The following is an 8,955-nucleotide window of genomic DNA, read 5'->3' as shown; positions in this document are numbered from 1 at the left end:
AAATCTGTAGTAGAAATTGTGCCTTGGACAATTATTGGTAATGTAAAACGTCTTTATTTAAACCTATGTAAATGAACCAAATTTACCAAATTTATTGCTACTAAATGTCAGAGAAACAAAGATAACTTGAGTTAACTACAGCTCCTGTAATGGTGGACAGTAAGTAAATATAATTTATTTTTTAACATTTCTTCAAGAAAAATAGTCAGAAGGGTAAAATGAAGGTCAGAAGTGAATCATCTGCTTCTCTGCATGTCTAATGAAACCCTTGACTCAATGCTGTTATTGCTTTTCTGCTGACTTTTTGTAATCACAGCAGCCAGCACTTTCAGAGAGCCATTGCTGGGGAGATATTTTTTTAGTCAATTTTAAAACCACCTTCTTTAACATAACACCACATTTTCACTCTTGAACTTTAATTTGTTCTAACATATCCAAGATAATAAAAAAGCCTGGTCAGTTAGCGAAGCCCTTTTTAATGTATACTTCAAAATGTGTTTGTCCAACAAATGTGGAAAACAAAGTGTGAATGAAAAGAAGACTTTTTATGGCAGTTACATAAATGTATTCACGATAATAAGCTTCTACTTAGATTTAATTATGTGACAAAATAACTTGTTAGGAAATAAGAGGTGAATTCTTCCTACATCCATTATCCATGAATCCATGAATCCATGAATCAATGAATCCATTAAGGCTTCAAAATTACTACATCAATTTAAAGGAAATGCAATACCACTGCAAGAACATAATGTGAATGCCAAAATACATACACAAATATGATTTGTGCTACAAATACTAATATTATTTGGATTCCCTGTGTAATAATGTCATGAACAAAGTTTCTTCAGATGATCAATTGATGCGCTCCTTTATAAGAAAATAACAGCTTTAAATGAACTTTCAGTGCATGTAATACATTCCAGGTACACTTTGTATCATATATTGCTTGGGAAACATACCCAAAAGAAGTATTGTTTAAAAAATAATAAGACCGGAAGACTGGCCATATCCAAATTGTGTAGATTTCAATAAGCTGGAAAAACAAAGCTGCCAAACACACTGTCGGTCCAGTGCTGGTCCTGGTTCTAGTATCTGCAGGTTTTCTAGTCTTTTTTAAACAGTAGCAGTGCTTCAAAGAGATGAGAGAGGGGGATAAAGTGACTGAATTAACCCAGTAACAAGCTCATTACAGTCATTGAGATCATTGAGTTGGAATGAAAATCTGCAATCACACTGAACCTCCAAGACAAGACACCAATGATCAGACAGCCTTTCTCTTCAGATATGCATGTGTAGAGCAATGTTTCTAAGGGTAGACCACTCTACAACTCAGATCACATTTATGAGAGCATTGTGATTTGAGCATACGCCCCAAGATCTCTTGGTGTCACTTTGTGCATCATGAATTTTCCCTGTCATCTTCAGAGAAATAAACCTGTTTTCCCAACTTAGTTTTTTTCACAAATGTTTCAAATGTTTATTTATATTTAGCATAGCCCCTACAAATGAATTCAATTAGTTCAAATTTAAGAATACTTACGCAATTGTCATGCCTATCGGTGTATAATAAAGTATTTTACTCTTATAGACGTGGATGAAAAGTGATCCCAAATTAGTACAGTAATCAAATCATACTTTCTGATAATCAAGTTCAAGTATAAGGTCTATTAATTGCACTGTAAGTATGCTTGCTTATTCATGACCTACGGAATGAGACTTTCAAAAGCTAATTGTAAACTAATGTCTCTCCAGAACATGTTTTCTTTACCTATCCATGCATGGAGCTATAAAATAACTTCATAGAAAATGTTTTAGATCATTATCCAGTAAAGCGTAGCTGAAAAAATTATAATTTTGTCTTGGTGGTACTAACCATTCCCCCAAAATCCCAAGCAAACATGTGAAGAGAGAGACAGAAAAAAATCTATCAACAATGAAATGTTATAATGAAGCATATTCAATTAATAATACTTTGTAAATGATATAGTTTTGTGCACACGGAATCTGACAGCATTGCAAATTCGGTTCACTGTACAAGCGAAGGATCCTGCCGTTGGCAGCCACACTACAGAGGGCAGCAAAATGAAGCAATTAAATTAATGTTATAGCTAATCTTAGGCAGTCTTAGGAAAGCACTGAACTGCATAAGCAGAACTGCCCAGTGAACACAGATTGCCTCTGCCAATTAGATGAAAGCAGAAACGGCAGCAGAATCTTCTCCCACGGAAAAACTTTGCATGAAATAACTTACATTTCACTTGGAAGTGGTAATTTCTTGTAGTTTTGTCCTTCATGTTCAAGTTGCCTTCTTTTGTTTATTTTCTGCTTTTGTATGTAAATAAAAGGGCGAATGAAAAGAGGCTGACAAAACAATGATCAGATGGTTAGACCTGCCGAAGATATATATTTTTTTTAAGTTCGAGGACATTGAACCAGCAGAGCAATTGAGAAGGCCGAACAGGACTTCAAAGAGAAAGATTACTACAGGAGTACTTCAAGGATTTTACTGATTATAAAAGGTTTTGTTCTGAGTAGGCCTGGTACTAATAATATTGATAGTTTTGTTGGAGCTAACATCTTTTGTGCTTAGAAGCCAAACCATCCATCCATTTTTTGAATGCTTTATCCAATTCAGGGTCGCATGGGAGCTGGAGCCTACGCAATGCAATGCACAAGGCTGGGCACACCCAGAATTGGACAACAGTCCATTGCAGGGGCACACAAAGACATGCACATACTCGCACTAAGGCTATTTTTCCCAGAAACCAGTTAACCTACCTGCCGCGACTCGTCCCTTCTCCTGTAAGCGTCCTGGCATTCCCACGAGTACTAAATTCCACACATGCTCATCCAGGAACTAATTATCCAACCACGTCTCTCTCTCTCTTCAATATTTAAACACTTCACCGGCTTACCTACGCTCACTTTTGAGAATTCTTCAACAGCTTTCTCTTGTGCGCACTACTATTCTCGACCTGACTCCTTTGACTACCCACCCTGGTTCTCCTACTTTTGACTTCGCTCTTGCCTAACGACTTGGATTTGGAATATTGGATTTACTTTTGCTCGTACTACCTTCCTCACGGCTTTACACAGGGGTCCAAAAACTCACCCCTTTCAGAAATCCTGACACTACCCATATTGTATGTCTTTGGACAGTGGGAGGAAACCAGAGCACCAGGAGGAAACCCACACAAACATGGGGACAACATATAGACTCTACACAGAGAGCACCTCAGGTCCAAAATTGAACCCAGAGCCCCAGTGCTGTAAAGCAGCAACGATAATAACGGTGCCACTGTGCCACCCACAAGCCAGTCCAATTCCTTTAATTTAATAATTGTTTGGTTCCGAATGTAAAATGATAATGCTGCCCATTCTTTACATTGTAAAGTGCTTTATATATTGGACAAGCACTTAAAAAAACTTCAGGAAAAGGTCATGCAAATAATTTGTGCAAACAATGTATTCAGAAAGCAACTTGTTTCTCACCCTGTATGGCTGCAATGCATTAGGATGGATACGAGTAAGTCTATAATATACAAATCTGCTCTCTATAAACCAGCTTCTTCAGTGCCTGTATGCTATGGTTATCATGTAATGTACTTCAGGTATCTCCAGATCCTAGAGAGCCCCAGTTCAGCAGTTGTTATAGTCAACCACTAAATCTTCAATTTCTAAGGCCCTGGAACAATTTAATTATCAATTACACAGTTGATTTGTTAAATTAAGTGACTTAGAGATAAGTTGGAAGAACAATCCTAATACCTTTCAGCCCTGAAGGACCTTAACAAATTACTTGCTTAATAGATCAATAACATCCAAGTGTTCCTAAATTTTAAAAAGGTGATTTAGAGTTACCTGAAACTAACTTGATTGGGATACTCCAGGATCCAGGTTGGTGGCTCCCAGTGCACACTGATTAATGGCTTTCACATCTCTTCATAATTTTCACCACTGTTACATTCTGACAAACACTTACTGGTTACATATTTGCCATATCACAACTTATTGTGTCTGTTTTGGATCACCTGAACTTAATTGCTCTAATTGTGAGTTCTGGTGGCATTATACAGTGCTGTGAAAAAGTAAGTACACCCCATGAAAAGGTGTGTGTTTTTCAACATATTTGCATGTGTGGATATTTAATCTTAATTTCAACAATATTGATAGATAAAGGTGATCTAACGAAAAAAAACAACATTGAAAAATCATGTTTTGTACTAAGTAGTACATTTTGTACTATTTAAATCAACAGAAAATCAATTTCCTTGGGCAGAAAAAGGTAAAACACCCCTACCTTTATCATTGTATCAAATGCCTAAAATTAGAATCAGATGCACCAAAACAGGTGCAAATGATTAGAACATCATTAGAGAGTAACTTGGAGGGCACATGTCTGAGGACATTTCCTGTTTGTAATCATGCCTTTTCTTTTTGCATGATTTTCTTTTTTGTCATTTGCTTCTCTTTTATTTAATTTTTCCCCTGTGGTGTTAGCTTGCTTTAAACACATGCTTACTTTGTTTTCCCATGATCTCCTGCATTTTGGCTTTCCAAGACATACATACATCTTTGCTTTACCCATAATTTACAAAGGATTTAATTGTTCTTCACTAAGTTGTCCTCAGCTTTTATTTAACTGAATCACCATTAACATTCTGTATATAAGGGCTGTCAAGACATTAAGCTGTGACACTTCCTCACTGTGATCTTGTCCTCCATCTGTTAGGTACCTGCAGTGCTGAACCAGACCCCCTGGGTTTCAGCTTTCTCACAACCCCAACATAATGGATTTGAAATGTCAAACTCCTGAGATACTTTACGCCATAATCTTAATGCAAGCGCCTCTTTTTTTCCATGTCCTTAAAGAGCCACTGTATGGAACAGGAAACAGATGCTAGATGATGTCCAGACATCATTGCTCAAACTCAAAGATATTAAAGCTCCAGCGTGATACGGCAGTTCAGAGCTGGAGGTTATTCTACACACTAATACTGTAAATGTAAAATGCCAGGAGCTCAGCTCGTGCTCTTAGAAAGTTAAACGCAGGGCTGCATGTAGCTTGGTTGGTTTCGAAAGTCTGTTAGCCATTAACCAGTTTCAGACAGGAAAGTCTGGTGTGCAAAGTACACCAACAAGCAGAAAGACATAAAAGAATTAAAGAAGATGGAGTGCAGTCTACCCTTTTGTAACATTTGCTTCCCTGGTCACCTACTATTTGACATGGATGTCCACTGCTGACAGGGAATGAAAACAACATCACTTGTGTCCAGGCAGGCAGGAAAGTGATGCTTTTTTTCCTCCTTTTTCACAGCCCTGTTTCTGGCCATTTTGTCAGCAGGGTGCTTTGTTTATTCTGCACCTTATTGTTCTCAGACCCCCTTGATACCAGAAAAAAAGAGGCGACCAGAAGCTGATGCCATTTCAAAAGCGATTTGAAAATGCAGTTACTTAGGGTTTGTCTTTGAATCACTTCAAACGTGGTGTTAACGGTAGTGATGCAAAGTAGGTTTGTATGCTAAGTACGTATCAGCATCTTTGTCCTGGTTATTGAGGTGCATTGCTGACAGCTCTCAGCAGCTCACAGTCCCCCAGATCAATCAACTTCTCTTGAATTGTGGATAGGCTACTGCTGCTGCTGCCTCTAACATATCCATTTTCATACTGAACCTTCACAAATTGTTCCCCCACATACATTTTTCTCTTTTTCAATAGGTTTACAGTTGTGGTTTGTCTTGTGTATCAGTTATATTTTCATCAGGGCAGAGTTGTGTATGTTGCTGACTGAGCAGCTCAAATTGAAGACAAAAGGGGCACGAGTCTGACATTCACAGACACTGGAGCACCCTCTGTATGGAATTTAAATGAGATGATCAGGCACATAAATGCTGTCCACTGATCCTGCATCACCACTTGCAGGGGAGTGAGCAGAATGCCAAGACACCATTCCTGCAGCAGCTTGAAAATCGCGCAGAGCTGTGGTGTAAAACAACAAGCAAGCGTAATTTAAATGCCAGGATAATCTCAAAGGAAAATCATTATATCCTCAAAATGTAAAAATGGAACAGATCTTCCTGTATTTAGCACATGCTGAAATTAGGCCATCACTGAATACTTTTGATTAAAATGAAATGTGAAAAAGAAACACACTCAAGATTAAGTGTTATGGCTATAACCATTATAGACACCTTGCACTATGTTTTGAATCTATGAAAGATAAGGTATCTAGGTTACAAATAGGAATTCAGAAGCATAATATTATTTAAATCCTCCAGTTGCCATCCTCCAGAATGGAATTTCTCTTTTGTAAGACAATGTGTAATGCTTGTGTTACTACAGTACTATACACAGCAGTTATGATGCAAAAACCAGATCCATCTTTTGTAGAAAGGTGAAAGGGAGTAAATGATGCATTTTAAATGATGCTCTATGACTGGTCTCAGTTACCATTTGTGACCTGTAATGGTATCTGAATGTATCCATGTTTCCAGTTCCATTGTAAGCTGTCAAACCCTGAGGTCATCGACTGTAACGGGTCAGTAGGAAAATCATTGGAAAGGCAAGGTAATCTTATAGAGAAAAGATAGCTATATCTCAAACTGTCTCAGGCCTAAAGCTTCGTTTTACATATGTAACAGAAGGTTAAAAAGTGGGCTTTTAACATTGGAAAATGATTTTGAGAATACAGGTATTAAAGTTGTAGAAGAAGACAGGTGCTATATGTCCAGGTGCAGAGATCTTTAAATGGAGTTTTTAATGAAAGTTCGGGAGGAATGAAGGCAGCCGCGCTCATTCGACACAGCTGCTGCAATTCTCACTAATCCTGACGTAAGGAACTGGTCTCCATAAATATCAAACATCACCCTCTCCTCTTCCTCGTTCGTTTTCTGCATCCCTCCTCCACCCCCTCTCCACCTTTGCAGCTACCCAATTGGTCGCATGGGGGTCCTATCCTCCCCGTCCAACGGCCGGGAGGTTGGCCCTCAGCCAAGCAGGTTACGCCAAATCTCCACATCACAATAAACAATTCTAATTTCTCCCAAGCTTTTGGCTGCTGTCATTCCTCGTGAAATGTCTCTGTTTTAATAGTTACCTCCAATGAAACACTGAAGGCAAAATATTTCTATCTAAAGTTTAGAAGCAGAACAAAACAAAATGGTAATGTTTATTGATTTATTAAATGAAAAGGCAGCTAAGGTAATAACCAAAACATTGTAAGCACACATTAATAATAATCATCAATTTTAATGATAAAAATGTTATTAATATTAATGTTGTTGCTGTTGATGGAGTAAAAGTAGATAAAAAGGCACAATAAGTCTTATTACATTTAAGAGTATGTAATAAGAGTGAGATGGAGAATTAAGAAATGGACGGAGCTCTTCTTACCAAAGGTTGCATTGTGCCTCTGTACTTAACATTGCTGCCTAGCAGTGCTTGGGTCTTGGATTCAATTTCAGACCTGGGGAACTATCTGTGTGGAGCTTGAATATACTCTCCCCCCCTGTGTTCACATGGGTTTCCTCTGGGTGTTCTGGTGTCTTTCCATAGTCCACAGACAGACATATATGGAAATTGGCTCCCAGGACAATTGGCAATGGTGTGAGTGCGATTGACTGGCGTCCTGTCCAGGATGTACACCACCTTGCACCTCTTCCCTTTCCAGGATAGGCTCCTGCTACCCATAACCCTGTACTGGACAGAGCAGTCTAGAAAATGATTGGATAGATATGTGTTCTTTTCGGTTTCCTGCATAATTAAATAACATCAAAATTGGGAAATTAAGTTTAAAACCCAAACCTCTTAATTCAAAATCTGTTCTGAATTATTTAAGCTGTGTTTTTCCATATAACTGCTGGTAGATTCACATAATTGATATTTAAATACCACAAGGAAATACTCTTTGGTGTTTACAATAACAGTTTCTAACAAGCTATTATGCTAGTAACAGATTAAATGGTGCATTTTATAATCTGAAAAATATTTTTAAAAGGCAATTGTGATTTATGAAAATTAAAAACATTTATTCCAAGCAGATTTAGAATTCTCTCCATATATTTTTAATCAGTGGAATGATTGCAGTAGAAGTCTCCTCTCTTTACAACTAGCAACCATAACTATTTCATTGAATTTATCTAATAAAAAGAAGAGAAAATATGCCTGAGGAAGTTCTTTATCTCTCAGTTTTTCTTCAGTTTGGAGGGGGGATTTAGTGCCTACAGTAAGTACAACCGCTAGTTAATTCCGTTCATATAATACATTTCTAAAGTGACAAAGACTTTGGATCACAGTGATCACAAGGCTTAAGACAATGAGGTTAGAAATACCTGGAATAAATCAATGCATTGAAATAAAACTGAAACAGATTTCAAAATGATAATTCAAACAGGCACATTCTGTGCTTAAGGAAGTGCTAATCTAAACATAACACAGTACTTGTTCTCCTGGATCTGAGCTACCACAGGGCAAGAAAAAACTTTCAGTTGGTTAGTGAGACAGAAGTTCACTGTGAACTCAGCTTTGTTCTGATCAGAACGGAGGTATTCAGTACTAATTAACCATTTTTTAACTAAGTAGCACCCTGCGCAGTTCACAATTTAAATTCTGCATGACTTTCAATAAAGCGAAGTTGTGCTGGTAGATGTATCTAATATTCCTAGATTTTTTATTATTTAAACAAGAAATTAAAAGCTCCCTCTAACATGAAAACCTAGACCAGACTATAAATACTTAAATGTTCATTAGACTAAAACTTTTTTTCAATGAGCTAGCAGTGCCTTGGGAGCTTCATTGGAGCCAGCCTTTCCACATCCACAATGGATTTCTGACATATCCTTCCTGAAATTATCATACTAGACCAATAACATCAACTATGAAAAGACCACTTTCCCTTTGGCATATGAACGCTGCACAGAAATTAAGAGGAATTCCAAAAATATTTCTAAATGA

The sequence above is a fragment of the Lepisosteus platostomus genome, chromosome 13 (genome assembly GCF_059453375.1).
Source record: "Lepisosteus platostomus isolate fLepPlt1 chromosome 13, fLepPlt1.hap1, whole genome shotgun sequence".
Classification (NCBI taxonomy): Eukaryota; Metazoa; Chordata; class Actinopteri; order Semionotiformes; family Lepisosteidae; genus Lepisosteus; species Lepisosteus platostomus.
This window is presented reverse-complemented; position numbering follows the sequence as displayed.